Raw genomic sequence first — 6,391 nt, 5'->3', positions numbered from 1 at the left:
TTTTTCACCTATCTCCTGGGTCCGCCTGCGTTCATCCTCACCACCTCAACCCCTCTTTATGACAATTATTAAGAAAGGCTGTTTCACAAGGTATTTAGGAAATGTATTTGTCTGTGTTCAGTGCTTATTCCCTTTGTCATTCCAATTTTTTGACCACAACTAAATTGTGTACTAATTTGCTTTAGATTATTTCTATGTGTGGATTACTTGTATTATTGGTGTAAATGTTATGCCAATGGCCCCATTTAGATGTTTAAACAGGGAAAAACATTCACATACTCTATGCATATTTACCTCTTGTCAGTTCCTTTGAGTGCAACAGACCAACAGAATTAAAAAGTTTTATATGTTAGAAAAAGCTCATGTTTTAGGAAATGCAAAAGAGACAAAAAGTGTGTACAGTATACTGCATTTGTGACTCTAACTGTAGCATATTAAAGGAATCCCCGGTTTCTTTGATTCTGCAAAACCTGTCATCACATCGTAGGGAGGTGTAGATGGGCACTCCATCCAACTGGGAAGGCTGGTTCATCCATTCAGAAAAGCATGACCTAAGGCAGAACAATTAACTCATTGGGTCAAGGAAAACATACTCTTACGAAGTTGCCAATGTGCACATTTTAGACTGTGGAGATAGGTGGTTTGAGAGAGGAGTAAAAGACAACATGAAAAACCAACTCTGAACAGAAGAGGTGGCCTCAGATTTAATCTTTCAAATACCTGCTTTGCAGAATTGATTTGTCTCCCCAGTTTTACAGCAATTCTACAATTGAGAAATGTGACCCAAAAAATTTACATTGCATCGTAAGGGATATTTTTCAATCATCAAGCAACAACCCCAACATTGAGCTAAGTAGAGGGTAAGACTGTGACTCATGTCATAAGTGCTCTATTAGTGACCTTGATAGTTCTAGCATTATAATCATAAGTCTGTTGCTTCCAGCCATATTCACAACTGTCTGCAATATTGCAGCCAAAAAAAAACTAGCATTGGCCAAAATCGGAATCGCCAGGTAAAGCTTTTTAAAGACTGTTAATCGGTGATCGGCCAGAAAAATGTAATTCAGTGATTCTTGAGAATAGGGACAAAACAGGTCCTATGGATAAAGCACCAAATTTGAATAAAATATACACAAAATATATATTTTTTCAAATATCTGACTAAACTAACCTGGTTCATGTGAGCACAACAATGTATATTTTTCTTGTAATTGCTGAATATTTTTTTATTTTAAACATTGTAGTGTAGGGGAGGAGCCTGGATGTCAGGACAGGGGGGAGTGGACTCTTTGCACCTCAGCTTCCGCGTTCGGGGAAAAGCGGCTCGATTGTTTCCGATCCAATACAAATATCATTTACACTAGGTGCTTGCAGTGCTTGGCCAAGGTTTGTACATCGATCCGAAGTCAGCTGGAGAGAGGTTTTAAGATTTACGCCTCGTTATACATTTACTGATACGAAGGTGAGTTTTACTTAAACTTTGTGGCTAACATTAACCTTAGCTTATGCTAGTAGGCGATATTCTCAGACATTGTTCTTGTAAAAATGTGCTATTTAAGTATCTAAACATTCTAACGGACAATGCATTTATCTTATTTTCAAGTCGTTAGTGTCACAGACTAATGGGGTTTACTTCCGAAGCCTGACGAAGCTCAACAAGCCTCATAGCTTAACAGTAGCGCAGCTCTGGTGTCAGAGATCTGGTTCAGCTGACTGTTCAGGTTCAAAATTGCTGCTTGTAGAAAAATATGACTGTGTCCCTTAATGTTCGTTTTATTACCTTTGCATGTTTCTTGTGAAGAGCTCAGATAGGCCGGTGTTTACAGCAGTATGTACAGGCGGATCAGTTGTTTGGCTCTCTGGCTCTGGTCTACTCTCTCGTTCCCATAAACTCGCTCTTTCAGGCTGAATACAGAAGTGATTCCATGGAAATAATTCAGGGAGGCTCCTTTATTTATCATCCGTATCCCCAGTATTTTTAGGCTGATCCAGAGTGAAGTGAAGGCTGCAAACTTTGTGTTGTGCGGTGTTAGCTTTAACTGGTAGCGACAGATATTTACAAGCCACCATTTTCTTAATTCAGGATCGCTTGGAAATTAATGAAAACTTAAAAGCCCATTATATTAGGAAGACAACAATGTTCATAGTATTGCTTTTTTTACATCAAAAATAGGACATAGTCTTTTCTACCAGTCATGGTAACTCAAAAGCGGAAAAAAGTGAGCCGCATTAGCTCCTGGAGATGTGACGTCAACATCGTAGGTGCAAAGAGCCCGTTGACTACAACTACCCACCCAGAGACTGGGTATGTAGCCCCAGTAATGAACGAACCATCAAAGCTGAACATGAGAGAGAAAATCATGGCCCGAATGAACACCAGACAACTCCGATGCCAACTACAGCGGCTGAGTGAAGTGCCATCAGAAAGTCTCATTGAAGATGTGAATGCAGCATTGAGAACGATCCCTACCAACACCATAACAGAAACCAATGAGCTGATATACAACTCGGCATCAGTGATCCTTGAGATGCTTGGCTATAAGAGCAACCAAGAGACCCAATATCCACCATGGAAAAGACGGTTAGAGGCTAAGATCAAGATAACAAGGAGGGCAGTGAGCCAACTGTCAGAGCTCCAAAGGGGTGCAATGAAAAGATCAGTACCTAAGAAGTACAGCCAGATGCCCATACCTGAAGCACTCGAAACTGCCAAACAAAGACTCTAAGCCTTGGCCAGCCGCCTAAAGAGATACACAAGAGAGAATGAAGCCAGGAGGATTAACCGGCTCTTCTCCACCCAACCAGCTAAAGTGTACTCTCAATGGCAGGGTACTAACAACAGAGCAGACCCACCAAGGCTGGAGACTGAACAATACTGGAAAGGCATATGGGAAAGGGATGTGTCCCACAACAGCAATGCACAGTGGCTAACCTCTCTACGAGAGGACCACAGCAACCTCCCTGAACAAGCCCCGGTAACCATCACTGTGGCAGATGTCCAAGGAAGAGTCTCAGGTATGAAAAACTGGACAGCACCAGGACCTGACATGATTCATGCCTACTAGCTGAAGAAACTCACTGCCCTCCATGAGCAACTGGCAGCTCAACTGAACCAGCTGCTACAAAATGGAACTAACCCTGAATGGTTAACTGAAGGGCGCACAATCCTGATACAGAAGGATCCCTCAAAGGGTTCAGTCCCATCCAACTATCGGCCAATAACATGTCTCTCTACAACATGGAAGCTAATATCAGGCATCATAGCGGCTAAGATAAGCGGACACATGGATAAATACATGAGCATGGCACAGAAGGGCATCGGCATAAACAGCAGAGGAGCCAAACACCAACTCCTTGTAGACCACACAGTCGCCCGAGACTGCAAAACCCGACACACCAACCTGTGCACCGCTTGGATTGATTACAAGACTCAATGCCACATACCTGGATCATTGAATGCTTAGAGATGTACAACATCAATAGGACTCTAAGAACCTTCATTGCAAACTTGATGGGGCTGTGGAATACCACCCTTGAAGCCAACTCCAAACCACTTGCACAAGTGTCCATCAAATGTGGCATATACCAAGGAGATGCTTTGTCCCCACTGCTGTTCTGCATAGGCCTGAACCCCCTCAGCCAAATCATCAACAAGACTGGCTACGGATACCAACTCAAGAATGGGGCCACAATCAGTCACCTCCTCTACATGGTTGACATCAAGCTGTACGCCAAGAGTGAGCGAGATATCGACTCACTGATCCACACCACCAGGATCTACTGCACTGACATTGGGGTGTCATTCGGACTAGAGAAGTGTGGTCGGATGGTTACAAAGAGAGGGAAGGTCGTCCGCACAGAAGGGGTCTCACTCCCAGAAGGAACAATAGCAGACATTGAGGACAGTTACAAGTACCTGGGAATACCACAAGCAAATGGCAACCTTGACGAGGTCACAAGGAAAGGAGCCACAGCCAAATACCTCCAACGAATAAGGCAAGTCCTGAGAAGCCAGTTCAATGGCAAGAACAAGATCCATGCAATAAACAGCTATGCCTTACCAGTAATCAGATACCCTGCCGGAATAATTAGCTGGCCAGTGGAAGAGATAAAGGCCACAGATGTTAAGACAACATGTATTTATATATATATATATATATATATATATATATATATATATATATATATATTGTTGTTGTTGCACAGCACCTCCCCTCCCCCTTCTCTCTCTCTACTTCCTCTTCTGAGAGGAGGGAGATGTTGCTCCCAGCTCTCCGTCTAACGGGTGAATTGAGTTTCCTAAATCTGCCGAGATTTACCCTACCCAGAACTGAAGTAAACTCTGTTTAAGCTGGGTGCGAGAAAGACTAGCCTGGCTTCTAACGACCTCCATCCAGATGTCCCACCCTTTTTCACCCTGTGAATTAGCCAGATAGAGCAGCCCAGAATCAGCTAGTTTCACAGAGCACACCTGTTAACGGTCGCTCTTTCTCTTATTACAACTTGCACTTGTTACTGAACCAGGTTGGTTTTAGTGACTCGGGCGAGTCCCAAGGGTGTTGTTTTAGTTTTGGCTAAAAGCAACCTATAAAACATTTTCCACTTTCTCCTCCCAGAATCAAACTTCATAGCTATTTTACAACCATCAAAGAACTTTAAGGTGACTCATTAACTGAATGTCCACAACATCTTTTAGATTTTCTTGATGCTAATTATTTTATTAGTAAGGCAATTTTGCAAGGGTCAGTACAGCTTAAATCAGTAGCAGAAATAATCAAATAAGTAAAATCAATAATCTAGCCTATCTTTCCCTAATGCTGACACTGTGAACTAAAAAAGGAAAACTTTGAGAGAGACGGACGGAGTTTGACATTTTGAACCCCAGAACTGGCCTGATGATGAAAAAGGTGTTGCAGCAGCAGGAGGCTCCCAGTACAGGAAGAGTACTGAGTCAGAGCGGCAGATCTCGGGCCTCAGGGTGACTTCCTCATGCGCGTAGCGGCCCTCTCCTTCTTGTCTTGCAGCTCTGTAGCTCCTTTCTCTTCGTCTCACGATCTTTCTGGTCCTTCGAGATGTAGAAGGGCTGGTCTCATGGAAGGAACACACCAGTTCTTCCTCTTTGCCTTTGTTCTTTGCCTTTGTCTTTATCTTCATCTTTGCCTTGGTCTTTGTCTTTGGGGTCTCGAACCCAGCTGATGAGAGAAGTGCAATTTGAAGCCACATGTTGCGGGGCTAACGGCTTGGTCCCCATGTGCAGAACAGTCTTCGGCTCTGTGGCTCTGGCTTTTCTTCAGCTGCAGAGTTCTTTGTCCATCTCGATCTTGGCTCGAAGCTGCCTGAAGGATCCAACCAAAGATTCCTCTTTTGCACTCACCTTATAAAGGGTTTATCCACCCTTTTGGTGCATTTGCATTGGCTAGCTTTGTTCCTGTGCCTGTTTCATTGGCTGACTGCTTGGACCGATAATCTCATATCCATCACCATCTTTGGACATGACCTGATGTCTGTACCAGTGTCCCAGGGTTGCTCAACAGCTCTCTTGTGTCTAACCTTTTCTTAGGTAAGTTTTAAGTTTAGCAATAAGGCGTTGGTCACCTCCGCTCTCCCATCAGTTCCTCTTTCCCCTGACCTTTCACCTACCATCTACCTCCAACACTACATCAGTGACCTTTAGTTACAGTTACACATTTTACACCATTTCAAGTTTAATGTCAAAATCACATTTACAACCTTTTAGTTTCTCTGATTTAGCATTCACTTATATTATAATAACCATAGCTTTTTAGTTACCCTTATTATAATCATGATGTGAGTTATTACAGACATTTCTGAAAAGAAACCAAGAATAATTTATTATTCTAATTATTTGACACCATGTTACAGTTACTTGTTTCACCTTTAAGTACTTCCATAAGTGTAAGAGTAAGTGTAAATATTCTTATAATCAAACCAACATCAACCACCGGTTAAACCAATATTGATTATTGGCTTAATTATAAGTTATCATTATTAATTCAAGGATTTTACTCTGGGTTTTATCCAATTACTCAAAACGTCTAGATTTTATTCCTTAAACCTTTAGTGCTCAAAATGAGCAGTCTGAACTATTTTTAATCACTGCAGGCTGGAAACTTCCTCTTTTTCCAGGAAACCTGCTTTTCCTGTTTCATAACTCTCTTTCTGCCTGACTATGATTTTTTATGATTAAATAGAAAAAAGTAGAATTAAAGCAGGACACAATAACAACACACACAACCAGATTAATTTTATTACCATCTGACTCTACTGTTGGGTCTTGATGTCACCTGTGTAATCAGTTTTAAAGATAACTTTATTTATTGTTATTATTAAACTAAAATATCCAGCATGGGGAAGTGGGCTGAGCTCGACT

Source organism: Poecilia mexicana, unplaced genomic scaffold, assembly GCF_051168715.1.
Source record: "Poecilia mexicana isolate PSO_F unplaced genomic scaffold, ASM5116871v1 scaffold_23, whole genome shotgun sequence".
NCBI classification, from domain to species: domain Eukaryota; kingdom Metazoa; phylum Chordata; class Actinopteri; order Cyprinodontiformes; family Poeciliidae; genus Poecilia; species Poecilia mexicana.
This window is presented reverse-complemented; position numbering follows the sequence as displayed.